The following is a 14,791-nucleotide window of genomic DNA, read 5'->3' as shown; positions in this document are numbered from 1 at the left end:
TTTAGCTTTAAAATAAAATGTGAAAATCTCATTGTCCCACATTGATGGAAGAGATTTTTATACTCTCATCATTCCCTATAAATACCCAACTTGGGGCATTAGAAATGATGCTTGAGTGGGAGTTAAAAAGAGCATTCCATAATTTTGGGAAAACTCTTAAACTCATATAACACTCGGGTTTTGGTCGGACCTTGCTAACCCCAAGGTAGCGGACCTTAAAGTTGTGTTCGCCTTTTGTGGGTGGATACCGTCGGAGGCGCGGCGCTTGACGTGCTCGTAGCTTTCAAGTAAGAGCCCCGGTTTTTGGGCGAAGCTCGCTTTGAGGGTAAGATTTGTTATCTTTTCTTTGTGATTATTTATTTATGCTTTATGATTTTAATTATTTCGAGTGGTTCCTTGGGTCGGGGTTTGTTTCCGCGGTGAGTCGGACTCACTTAACCCCAACACGGACCTCTCAGCGGTTGTGGCTTTTCAAACTCAAACTAGAATAACAGTCCTTGTTGAATTCAAACTGAGGCTTGTACGTCTTGACCTTCTTGGACTTCTGTGGCTGGGCATCAGCCACCCAGACCTCCTTTCTCTTTTTTCCTTCTTTCTTTTGGCCGGTCGAGTCTTGTTCAGAAATTTTCTTCTCAGCCCCCTTGGTCGGCGCTTCTGATTTTGTGAGCGAACAAAAGTCTGTCGCTTCAATATAGGCTTCGGCTTCCCGCAAAACACCTACGTATGTCCGAATCTTTTTCCTTACCAGGTCAAATTTAAAACCATTGTGCCTTAATCCCCGAGAAATTCAGAGTAAGCCATTTCATCCGGCAGATTATGAATTTGGGCTTTTTCTTGGTTAAATCGCTGTTCGTACAAGCGTAGGCCCTCATTCTTGCCTTGGACAACTGTCGCCAAATTAAGGCTAGTCTTTCGAGGCGGTATGTTGTATGAAAAATTTCCCACAAACAACAGACTAAGGGTAGTAAAACAATTAATACATCCGGCCGGCAGACTGTTGAACCAATCCTGCGCCACACCTTTCAAAGTGGCCGGAAAGCATTTGCACCCAGTAGCATCATCTACACTTTGCAGGTACATTAGGTTCCTATACAAGGTGATGTGTTCTTCTGGGTTGCCCGTACCATCATAGGCTCCCACAAGTACACTCTTCACCTTTGGAGGCTGAGGGGCAGTTAAAACATCTTGTGAAAACGGAGGCGGCTTATCTCCCAGAGTCAGTAGGCGCATCTGCCAATCGATGGGTTGTGGCTGCACGAACGGTCCGGCCAGGTAGGGAGCCTGTCCGTATGCCTTTCCGTAAGGCCCATATTGTCCGAAGACTTGGGGATTCGGCTGCATCAAGCCATTGCACCCCTAAGGAGGTTGATATTGAAGTGATTGGGCTGGAATAGGAGTTGGAGTATGGACAACTGGAATAGGAGTTGTGGTGCGGACCGCCTGACTTCTGCTGGATATGGCCGTGTTGGTATGTTGGGAGAGAGAATGATGTGAAAAATCATCTGGCATAGTTGGGGTTGAGGTCGTGTCCGAGTAGGCGGCACGTTCCCGCTGCTTATGCCGAAGGTAATCCCTTGAGTCCTTCCAACGTCTAGACGGCTCAGGCTCCTCTCTTCGAGGCTGCCTACCCCTCCCCCCAGCCGACTGTGTTTTCGCCAACAAATCAGAGAAATTTGTCCGTGGTACCCTTGGGGACCTTCCAGTCGGCCTTCGAAAGGGAGTGTTTCCAGCGTCCGTTGCATGGACTGCTTTGTTGTGTGTCTTCTTTGGAGCCCTCTGTTCCTCTCTCCTGGGCGGCTTCCTAGAGGTAGAGGCTCCATTGCTCTCAATCTCCTTCCTGAGTTTGTTAAGCGCGGCCTTAAGAGAGGCTGCGGTAACAGGAGGGTCATCAGCTTCTTGAAATGTGGCTATCAGCGGATCGCTGGTATGGATTGTAGGGATTATATCCTCTACATGTCCGTCCTCGCCTGGATTAGGTGTCTGACCGTCTATCGCCATAACGTACGAGTATCCCCACAGACGGCGCCATATGTTTCAGGTGTTTTTTGGATTTCCTTGGATACTGGTCACGCTTTCCTGACAATGAGACGGTCCGACCTGCAAAATAACGAATATTCCAGTTGTCGGAATATTCGCCTCCGACGATCAAGTTAGTGATCGGAAACGGAAAAGGCTAGAGAGAGAAAGTAGAGAGAAGTTGGAGCTATTTAACGCTCTTTTTGTTGTAATGTCTTAATCCACCCCTCCCATCATAAATGATTGGGGTATTTATAGGGGTGGGACTCGTGCCCCATTCTAGGGTTTGTACCCTAGAATTGCGTGATGTGATTGGTTGCGCAATCAGTGAATGCCACGTATTACTTTGGGGGCGCCGCTTTGCGGCTTTCAATGATATCTCTCGGGATTTGGGCCCTGGCGTTGTTAGGCCTCTTTTGCATGCTGATTTAAGGGGAACACATACCCTAAACACGTGGCATCTTCTCGTGACGACACGTGTCACCCTCTAACTGGGCCACGTGTCGCTACGAGATTGGCCTGAACCTTTGAGTGCTCTTGAGCTAGATACATGGCATCTTCCCATAGTGACACGTGTCACCTTATAACTGGTCCACGTGTCACTACGGGACTGGTCCATGTATACGGGGTATTTTTACCCTCAACACTGGTCATTTTAATGACCAATATCCGTGCGCAACTCAGTAGGTCGCGTTGGCCAAGCGCGCGCATCATTTTGAGTTTCACTGGTCTATCACGCACAACTGATTTAGTTGTGCGCGACACTTAGTTCAGCAAAAAGAAAATCGCAGAGCGCGATTCTTCATTTCGCTCTTTCTCTCCTTCCTTCACGATTTTTGCCTCTTTCTCTAAAGAACTCGAATTTTCTTGTTTTTCGAAGCTAAAGGAAGTAAATCTCGTCCCTTATTCATAATTTCCATAATCCAGTGCAAGTCTTTTGTTAAAATTCGTTTGATTTTAGCTTAATTGGGACGATTTTCGAATCGTTAAACCCCAAATTTTGAATTTGGGGGTTTTCAATTTGGTCCATTATTCTTGAAATTGTTTGTTCTATGTTGTCATGCTATGTTTAAGGAGTGTTTTGCAACAAATTTTATGAAAAATGGTTAAGTATTGAACCTTATATGAAAATTTCTTTGTTTAAGTTTGTTCTTGCTCTTTTTCTTCGAATTTTGCTCGAATCCATTGCTTTTTCTTGCTCATTTTGTTTACATTTGCTGATTATGAAGTAGATTATATTAATGGAACTAGTATTAATTTCATAATTCACATTTTGCGAATTTTGAATTTTTTGAAAAATGGCCCGAAGCATACTATTAGCTTGTTTTTTGCCATGTTTAAACCTCAGAATTGTCTGGTAGATGATAATCATGTTTGTGTTACTGTTATTCGTCTAGGAGTGGTTAATTCTTTGAGATTTTGAAATACAATTCCTTGAATGCTTAGTTGAAACTGGTATAGGATGGCTTTTGTGGGTGTTAGAAGCCCCCATTTACTGAGTTTAACTACAGGCATCGTAGCCCCCAAGTAAATTAAAATATCTCAAAAGTAAATCAAAATAACTAAAAATTAAACCAAAATATCTTTGAATTAAATCAAAATAGATCAAAATATAATAAATCATAATAGCACAAAAGTAAACAAATAACGCAAAAAAGTAAATAAAAAACGCTAAAAGAGAATGATGCTTGCTAGAAGAATGGGCTACCAATGTATGGAGTTCGATTGCGATGCTAAATCTATTGTGAATTTGAATCATAGGTTTTCATTTAACCTTTTGTTCTAATGACTAGCAATTGTCAAATTTCATAGAACGATCATAATTTTAATTAGTGATCTCTAAAGTAAATACAAAAGAATCTAAAGTGAATAAATACTACTTTAAAGTAAACCTATTAGCTCAAGTGGTTGAGCACTAATATTTTTACACTTGAACTAATAGGTTATACATGTCCTCTCATATCATACTTTGAAGTTATCCTCTAATATGTCTCAAAAGTAGGGAAAATTTGCAAATTGTAGCCATTTAAAGTTCGTAGTTTGCAAATTGCAGCCATTTAAAAAAAATGCAAATTGCAGCCCAAAAGTTCGTATAAATTGTAAATTGCAGCCAAATTCAACTTTTTCATCGGTTTACATGTTGAAAAATCTTCGTTTAAGGTTTTAGGGGACATTTCAGTTCTTAGGGACCCGAATTGGGCTCAGAATTAGCAAAAAAAAAACGTAAGTGTCTCATTTTTACAGTTTCCCACAAATCTATATATTTTTGTTACGCAAAGCAAGGCACTTATATTATTTTTTTTTGCTAATTTTGAGCTCAATTCGGATTTAGGAATAAAATGGCCCCTAAAACCTTAACCGAAGAGATTTCGACATGTAAATCGATGTAAAAGTTGAATTGGGCTGCAATTTACAATTTTATTTTTTTTTGGAAGGTAAGAAAAGTATATTGAATAAAAAAATTGTACAAAGAGACACCCAAAACTACACAAGCCTTAACTACAAAGGCAACCAACCACCATGGTTTTAAGTTCAGCCTTACCACCTTCTAGGAAGGGTTTAAAGCAAGAACAAAAAACCAAAACCAGGTCACAGAGATCCCTGGTACCTTCTAGGAAGGGCTCAGGGAAGACCAGGCCTGCAAAAGAAAGAGAAACTACACCCAAAACCCCATACAACCAGGCTAGACAACAAAAGACAGCAACAGAGGCAATAAAAACAGTTAAATGCAAGACTTGAGGTGCTGCAACCATTTACAGTCTTCAATCTTCCAAGTGTGATTGATCATCTGCTGACATCTAGTCACCACTTCTCTCTTTACCCCTTTTGAAAGCAAATCCGGCCTCAGAACAGCTTTATACCAAAGAGCATGATTCCTAGCCATCCAAATATTAGAAACAACTGCAGACAAGCAAGTCAAAATCACTTTCTGCTGAACACAGTTTTTGCCTCTTTGTTTCCAGTTCTTCCAATTATTAAGGGAGTGCAAAGGGGAACTATGAAGGCCAAGCCAATGAGCAACATCATCAACAATCTTTGCACTATAGCTGCAAGCAAAAAACAAGTGAGTACTGGTCTCAGCATCCTCTCCACAAAGAAGACAGTCACTAGACTCACAAACCCCAAACTGAACAAGTTTATCTCTAGTTCTGAGCCTGTCCAAAGCTGAAAGCCAGTTAATAAAAGTATGCTTGGAGATGTTAAAATGATTCCAGACCCAATCATACCAATTAACTTTTTCCATGTTGCCCTGAAGCCATTTGTAGCCATCTTTGATTCTGTATCTTTTGTTTATCCAATTCTCAGTCTCAAAACCTTGCCTGAGCTCATCTTTTACCTTACATAACAGTTTCCAGGCCCAGCCAGCATCCTTCTTTGGTTTATAATCCCACCACTCCTCATCTTTGATATAGACAGCATGAACCCATCTAACCCATAAAGAATCAGATTTTTTTGCAATTTTCCAAACATAGCTTCCCAGGGCAGCTTTGTTCCAATTTCTGCAATGTCTTATACCTAAACCACCAAACTTCTTGGGTCTGCACACCCAATCCCAGGCAATTGGAGGGGACTTAGACAGCACAACATTACCACTCCAAAGGAAAGCTCTGCATAGCTGAGTGATTCTATCCATCACTCTTTTGGGCAGAAGAACACACTGAGCCCAATAAGTATGCAAGCTCATAAGAACAGAGTTAATAAGGGTAACTCTAGCAGTATAAGATAAGTGCCTACTACTCCAACATTGCAGTCTCATCAGCATTTTATCAATCAAACTATCAAAATCATTCACTTTCAAATACTTAACATTGAGAGGGATACCAAGGTACCTGAAAGGCATATCACCCATGATAAAACCAGAATTCATCAAAATACTATCCTGCACCTGCTGCTGGACATTTCCAAAATAAATTGCAGTTTTATCAAGGTTTGCTTGAAGCCCTGATCTGGCCTCAAAGGTTTTCAAAGCTCTAATAAGAAGTTTCACAGACTCAGTATCCCCATAAGAGAAAAGCATTAGATCATCAGCAAAGATCAAGTGATTAAGAGCTAAGGATTTGCATCTTTGGTGAAACCTAAAACCCCTCCTTTTACCAACTTTCTTGAGGAGTCTGGTTAAGTACTCCATCACAATAACAAACAAAAGAGGAGACATAGGATCACCCTGCCTCACACCCTTTCTCCCTTTGAAAAAACCATAGGAACCCCCATTGAGCAGCAGAGAGAAAGAAGGAGTAGAAACACACTGCATGATCCAGAAGATGAACTTGGTGGGGAACTTGAGAGCAGTCAACATCTCTTGAATAAATCTCCAATTAACAGAATCATAAGACTTCCTCAAATCAACCTTAATAGTGCATCTAGGAGGCTTTCTCTTATTATTATAAGCTTTAAGCATATCTTGGCAAATCAAAATATTATCCAAGATGGATCTCCCATAAACAAAAGCACCTTGACACCCATCAATTAGATCAGGAAGCACTTCCTTTAATCTATCACAAATCATTTTAGAGATGATCTTGTAGACCACATTGCAGCAAGCAATTGGTCTAAACTGAGTGACCCTATTAGCATGATCAACCTTAGGGATCAAAGTAAGGGTGGTAGCATTGATCTGCTTAAGAAGCTTGCCTGAGCTAAAGAAATCCAGCACATCTTTAGTGACATCAGGACCAACCACACCCCAGGTAGCCTTAAAAAATTTGCTTGAGAACCCATCAGGTCCAGGAGCTTTGTTGTCCTTAATGCTCCACAGAGCTCTCTTCACATCTTGCTCACAATACTCCCTGCATAAGTTGATGCCCTGATCTTCAGAAAGGACTTTACCTTCAGAAATGACTCCCTGATGGATATTACCCATCATATGAGTTTCAATACCAAGCAAACCCTGATAACACTTAAGGAAAGCTTCACAAACTTGTCCAGGATCAGAGATGACCAGCCCCTCATCATTCAAGATAGAGTAAATGTTGTTCTGAAGCCTTCTCTTCCTGATCATAGCATGGAAGAAAGCAATGTTCATATCACCATCCTTGAGCCAATGAACCTTTGCCTTTTGTTTTAAGAAGTTGAATCTATCAGAGTGAGTTTTGGCAAATTGGATCCTTAGCTAGCTAGTCTTTCTTGACTGATAAGATCTTCATTCTCAGGGAAACTTTGCAGTTTAATCTGGATCTCTTCTAGGTGCTTCTCAGCAACTGCATCATCAACCTCCACACAAGAAAATCTGCCCATCTTAGTCTCTTTTAAGAACTGCTTCACCCCCTTCAACTTCTTCACACATTGAAACATAGGTGTACCAGAAACACTTGTACACCAGACTTCTTTAACCCCAGGAAGAAAATCTGGGGAATCCACCCAAATATTCACAAACCTGAAAGTCTTCCTAGTATGATTACCAGAATCAAAAATCTTAATCACACAAGGACTATGATCCATTAGCCCCTCTGGGAAGAAAGTAGCTTGCATGTCAGCAAAATTCAACATCCACTCATTATTAACAATAACTCTATCAATCTTTGAGCATACTCTATCCTTACCCTCCTGCTTATTATTCCAAGTGTAGAACATTCCCCCTGTAGCCCAATCAGTGAGTCCAGCATCTCTTAGACAAGATCTGAAAGGCTCAACCTCAGCTAAGGACACAATGCTCCCTATTCTGTCATGCAAGTTCAGAACATTGTTAAAATCACCTTGAAGGATCCAAGGGCCATTAACCTTATTACTAAGCTCAACAATCTGCTCCCACAACTGCACCCTAGCTCCAGCAGTATTCAAACCATAAACCATAGTACACTCAAACTTCACCCCAGTAGCTTTGTGAACTACACAAATGTGAATTAATTGAACTTCACATCTTACCACAGTCACATCAAAAAATTGAGATAACCAAATCACCCGAATTCTACCCCCTTTATGATAGGAATAGTCAGCACAGACAGACCAATCACTCCCAATCCTATTAAAAACATCACCAAACTTCACAGCCTTCACCTTTGTTTCAAGAAGTCCAAATAAGCCAACTCCATGGTGTCTAATAAACCATAAGACATCACAGAGTTTGCTAGCTTTATTTAGACCTCTTATATTCCAGAATCCAATCTTATCCATGGTAAGAGTGAGAGCATTCCCCCTCTTCCAAAACACTGAACCTGTTACCACTACTACTTATTAAGAACACACCAGCTTGCATTAATTGGGGCTTTTGACAAATATCATCAGCCTGCATATCACCAGTGAAGGTGTTTGTCCTACTCCCATCATTCTGGCTCTTAATATCAGGCTTTTGAACTGGCTTCCATACTCTTTGTGGCTTTTTCTTTTGTTTATTGAGTTGTTGATTCCGCCCAGCCTGCAGCCCCTCCATTTTCCTAGCTTACACTTTATGATTAGGGCATTGAGCATCATCATGCCCAATCCCACCACACACCCTACACACTCTAGGCTTCCATTCATATTTCACCTCTTGCTTAATTGTGTTTCCAAGCTCATCCAGGAATTCAATGCACTCTGGTAATTCAACATTGAACTTAACCTCCACCATAATCCGGGCATACTCCAGCCTTTCCTTAGTAACAGTTACCTTATCAGTCTTAATAGGCTTACCAATCAGAGAAGCCAGCTTCATAAGAGCCTTTTGACCCCAATATTTCAGATTCAAACCAGGCATCCTTACCCAAATAGGTACAAGATCCACTGGTTCAGCAGACAAGTCCATTCCCTCCACCCATTTTCTCATTATTACAGGCTTATTATCAAACCAGACAGGTCCTAAACCCAAGACTCGATCCCTTGCATCCCTAGTTTTAAATCGAACAAGGAAAATTCCATTTGCCATTAATGACACCTTGTCTACACCAAATTTACCCCATAATCTTCTGACAAACCCATTGATCACAGACAATGGTGGCTTGATTCCGATCACATGGCAAACAATTGCTTAATTCCAGAAATCAATCTCTGGTTGTATATCTTCAAAATTAATTTGGACCTTATCACAATTATCTCTTACAGGCACATTTTTCCCCTCAGAAAGGTTTACACCCTTAGATAGGTCTATCCCCTCATCCCTAGTCCCCTGGAACAAGCTCTCCCTCCAATTCAATCGAGCTACAGAATTCGAAATTGGGGATTGAAAAACAGGGGATTGCAAATCGGGGTTCTCAGAAATTGGGGAAAACACATTCAAATTACTCCTATAATTCTCAAGCATCAAAATAGGAGTTGGATTATCAAATTTTAATACACTATCACAGCAAGTAGCAGTACGAAGCTCATCATCAATGGCGGATGAAGAGGAACGAATTACCTGAAGCCAGTTATTAAACTCCTGCTTATGCTCACCATAATCTTCTAGATTTACTTCCTTCATAGGGCTAGCATTCTCCATTACTTCATCAAGCCAGCTCTCAACTGAAACGTCCCCAGAAGCAATGCTCTGTTCTTTCCTCTTCGTATAGTTCCTTGTTTTGGGCCCAGAATTCTGTCTTGCTTTTTGCTTCTTCTTTGATTTAGACCATGAACTCTTGCTTCCCTTACCCTTCTTCCTCTTTGCCATTGAAATCGGCTTGAAAATCGAAGCTCGGATTTATGGGTTTCAATCGATTTTTCAGCTTTCTTTCTCTAGTTCTTAAGACTTTCTCTCTCTAGTTCTTGACAAGTAATATCACTTCAATCCAAGTCTCATACTTGATTTTCAAACATGGAGTCCATTTCGGATTTCATGGCCTCTTGCCATTTTTGCAAGAGGCCATGAAATAAAAAAAAATAAAAAAAAAATAAAAAAAAATCTAAATGGCTGCAATTTTCAAATTTTCTCTAAAGTAGATACAAAAAAATTCAAAAGTAAATTTTCCAAAGGTAAATAAAAATATCTCAAAAGTAAAGTAAATAAAAATGAATAGTAATCAACTAAAAAAGAAGTATATTGGTATAGGTTAAAGTAAAGATTTTCATTTTAAAAGTATATAAAAGTGCAAAAAGTAAACAATCCTATGAATATGGTAGAAAGCTAATCAAACAATTGTAGATAATAAACCTACGTGGGATTTGATTCCATATACTTTGCGCATTTGCACAATGCTCTACCAATTGAGCTAGTAGGTTAGTGTTATCTATCGATTTAATAGTACCATTTGTACATATAAAATGAGTCATGCAAAGAAAGGTAGTAGGCTATTTTATTTCAATAGATTCTTTGACTTTAATTAAAGTTCCTAAGAATGTTTTAAAAAAAAATTAAAGTTCCTAAGAAGATGGAGGAGATGGTATCTCTGATTCATCTTTAAATCCTTTTGACACTTGATAGTCTTCCTCATCTTCAGGTTTATGAATCCCGTTGGGTAAGGCATCCTCATTTGAAGTGGAAGTGTGAATGAAAAAGGGCCCATAATCTTCATACATATACTTAATAAAAGATTCTGGGAGTTCATGGTCAACAATCTTTATAGAGACAGATAAAAATGAAAAGAGCGGATCTGTCGATCTGGTAAGGCTTTGTGAGCAATCAGTGTCACTCTTAGGTGAGTTCGAGGCGTCTGTTGTTAGAGAGGAAGGCCCCAGGACAGATATTTCTGTTGTTTCTTTTAATTGGTCGCCACCTTTGGCAGGCAGGACCAAGCTCAATACAGACACTGCTTTTCACGAGGGAAAGGTGGGGCTGTGAATGGCTACTGAGGGACTCGGTGGGGGATGTGCTCTTATCTGCTGGATGTTCTATCTACAAAGATGACCTTATGTGGGAATTGAACCTACATCTTTTATGCATTTGCACAATGCTCTACCTATTAAGCTAATAGGCTATTGTATATTAAGCACTCAAAGTACATAAAAATCACTCAAAAGTTAATAAAAAAAAACCTCAAAAGTAAAACATAAATCTTAAAGCAATTAAATGGCAGAAATCTCGCATGATTTAATGGATAGCAACAAGAAAAGCCAACAACAAAATTACATATTATAATGACTCCTAGTATGGTAGTATGATGTAAGAAGATTAAATTGTGAATAGGCTGACCACTAACACAATTTCCTTCTCTTTTAATGACCAAAAATTATTTCGTTTTTAATAACACAAAATATATAATAGGGTATGTACTCATCAAAAAGATCCATGATTATTTATAAGGGAAAACAAAGCAACACATAATTTAAAAGAAATTACAATTGTTCTTGTCGATTTTAATTTCTTGGAAGCGCAACATTTGTCTCTATGAAAGAAACTAAACAATCGTTTAAAAATGATCATCTATATTTTTTTAAAAAAAAATTTTTAAGCAAATGATCATCATATTATTTCGTAACTTATAAAAATGCTCTTTCTAGTTTCTACACTTGCGGTTGCTACAAGAAGAATTATATTTAACTTGATGAGCAAATAAACTTGTTGGTGCACTTGAATATTTGATATGAGTACTTCTTTGTTTCAGACTTTGAGGTGGAAAGAGAAATTAGAAAATTCTATGGGTGTTTGAGACTTTGAGTTGGAGAGAGAAAATTAGAAAGTGGTAAAATAGGTTTTGTGAAATTAAAAGAATTTCATTTCGTTCCCCTAAATTGCTCACCTCACATGAGTAATCAAATTTTTTTTTTAAATAAATAAAAAAAAAAAAAAGTAAACAGCTGTCATATCTTCACGTGAAGAAGCCGGAAGATAGGAAGTAAAGAAGTAGGTGTGTTTGTGAGATAAAGATATTTCATATTTGGAATGAAAGTCCAAATTTTTAGGCGTTTATTTTTGAAAAGTAACTTGGGGGACTTGGGTTTTTTTTCTTCACAAAATGGGAATGCAGGTGCTCCCTATGTTGGCTTAATAGGTTTGTCATTGAGCACAACAATTGAGCCTGCTACCATTAAATACATTAGAAAAGGCAAGAACTTAATTAAATTTCAATAAATCAGGAATTTAAAAAATACTAAAATAAAACAAATTATTACAAATAATAACAATAGATCCTAAAATTGCTACCAAAACAACACAAAATATAGATCTGATTATCAAAGAGAAAATACACGTTAATCAGACAAAAATAGCGAAATCCCAAATTTTAAACTTGATCAAAACTAAAAAAATACTCCAACAAATAATTGGGAAAACCCTAATTTCGCAATCAAAATTGCAAAAAATGGATTCGAATTCGGATTAAATTAAAGAAAGCAATACTAATGACAATCGAACCAACTTACTTGCCCATAGACCTGCTAGAACGATGCACGAATATGAAAAGATGAAAATCTGCAAAATTGAGGGTGCGTGAAGAAATTAGAGAAATTACAGGAGAAGAGAGAGTTTGTAAGAGGAGAGAGTGTAGACACCAAATTTTGATCCCCTATTTCCCATAATTTTTTTTACATTCAATTAACTAATAAATTTTGTAATGTCATAATTATAATAACAAAATTTAATTTTGCTAACGACAACCGCAATAATTAGACATAAGAGACAAGTTCAAGTAGTGTTTAGTTATAATTTTGGAGTATACAAAACCCTTACAATTTGTACTCCTAATTTACGAACAAAACACGAGGCTAATTTGTAGCATAACTCGAACCTTGTACACTCTGTGCCGGAAACTTCAAATCGTCATTTATTCATGATTATGAAAATCATTAACGCCATTAGTAGCACCACTAACGCCATAATCAAAGCTAAATATAAATTTAGCACTCGAAAATGCTCGTCGAACGGAGATGGAGCTTGATGACTTTTGTTGCCGGGAGCCATGGAAACCGAAGAGGAAAAGGCAAGGGGTGTGTTTTTTGAGTAAATCTAGGGTGATTTCGGATAAGGGAAATCTCCCTTTTATAAGGGATAAATCTTATCCGTATTTTTGTCATATCCCAATTGTGTAATCGTTTAGTCTAATAATAGTAGTAAGTTTATCTTTTAAAAATAACATAAAATAAAAACAATGTTGTTACCAGTGACATATGTAATAATCATGTCGTTTGAAATATCCTGGTCAATAGTATCAAATTTTGACCTTTTAATCTGTACATTTTTAAAACCATGATCGTTTCTAAAGTATCACTTTCTAACCCCTGATAAAATTTTAGTACTAACTGATTTGATATATCCTATTGCTATTATTATTATTCTAATATTTTCAATCATCTTTTTTTAAAAAAAAAATAAAAAATAAAAAAGAAATACAAAGCACAATAGACGATTTACTGATTTAGCATATTTTGGTAAGGGGAAAAACATGCATTCATGCATGCATACAAACCAATTCCACTGCATTGCATGCATTGTAATACGGCTACTCCCCCATACTTGCATTTTTTATTTTGTTTTTTTTTTATTATTTTTTATCTTTGTTTAACCCCTTAATTCAACTTGTTAATTTCCACCATTTTTTGTTAAGACCGTACTACTACTTCATTTATTTGATCTCTTTCCTTCCTTTCAACTTCCCACCAAAACACCATTATCACTATACCTTCATGAGTCATCTTTTCTCTGTTTCATACACTCAGAAATAACGAGTGTAAGAATGCATGTTATTTCTCTTCCGGGTTATTACAATGACGACAATATTTGACAGTGAAAGAGTGGCTCTAAGCAAAGATACCTCTGCCATTACCACTCATTTGATATGTCAAATCTCTACAGAAAAAGAAAATGGTAAGCCATGGTTGTAATTTAGCAACGAGAATCAGAAAATGGTGTGATACGACAATACGTTGTATCACTGAGCCGTATTTCTTCCCAAACGGTAAGGTGATATGACTATCCACAATCAATGGCAAACAACTTTTTTTTCCTTGTTATTTTCTGATAAATGGGTTGTGTAAAATAGTCGTATTTTGCTATGGTAAGTTTAATATACGAAGAGTAAGTACACTCTTCAAAGGAAAGTAGTACCAATTAACCATTGTATTCAAATTATATTAGTACTTTTAATTATTTTTAGTCATTAATAATATTGTATTTTGTTCAGTCAATAGTAATTAAATTTTACATAAAGTAGTAGGCTATTCTATTTGTCCTCTACCTCATTAAGACGATTTTTGGTTATAATTTCTACTTAACTCTTGTATTCGTACGTATTTATTTCATATAACAGTATATTCTTTGTATTTTGTATTTTAGCTCCCATTTGCTCCCATATATATACCACCCCACTCTTCATGAAAGGGACGGAAAAAAATATCGAAGAGAATAGTTAAAGAAAAAAAAACCATAAAAGAAGTATAAATTATTTCAGCATTATTATTAGACTAAAAAAAAGCAATCAAAAATTTTTATTTTCCGTAAAAAAAAATTAAAAAAAAATATTGTAGAAAGACTTGGCCTATTTTTAATTCGATCGTTTTGACATTATCACGCTACTCTTACTAACTCCTCAAGATAGCTACTCAAAGTCAAAGGTAATATTTTCTTTCTTTTTATTTGTGATTTCATATTATTTTTACATACATTTACTAACTTTTCTAATTTTGTGTGTTCCATAACCTCCTAGGGCACTATACGTGCCGGTTTCCTAATTTGGAAACCAAGTAGAATTTGACCGACCGCGAGCGAGTTTGAGAGTGAGTATACATGGTTTGTTTGATTCTTTTCTTGTATGTATCATAATTATGTAGAGTATGAAATGGAAGCAATGATAATTGTACAAAATGCATAAGGAAGCTCCAAAGAATGAATGATGGAATTCTAGCAAGATAGCATTTTCGACCACTTTATTTTATTATGTAAAAAAAATCGTTATTTATTGTAAAATTAAGAAATAAAATTTTTACAGTAAGATTATGTATTTAGTAGTGTATGAGA

Source organism: Chenopodium quinoa, unplaced genomic scaffold (assembly GCF_001683475.1).
Source record: "Chenopodium quinoa cultivar QQ74 unplaced genomic scaffold, ASM168347v1, whole genome shotgun sequence".
In the NCBI taxonomy this organism is placed as follows: domain Eukaryota; kingdom Viridiplantae; phylum Streptophyta; class Magnoliopsida; order Caryophyllales; family Amaranthaceae; genus Chenopodium; species Chenopodium quinoa.
This window is presented reverse-complemented; position numbering follows the sequence as displayed.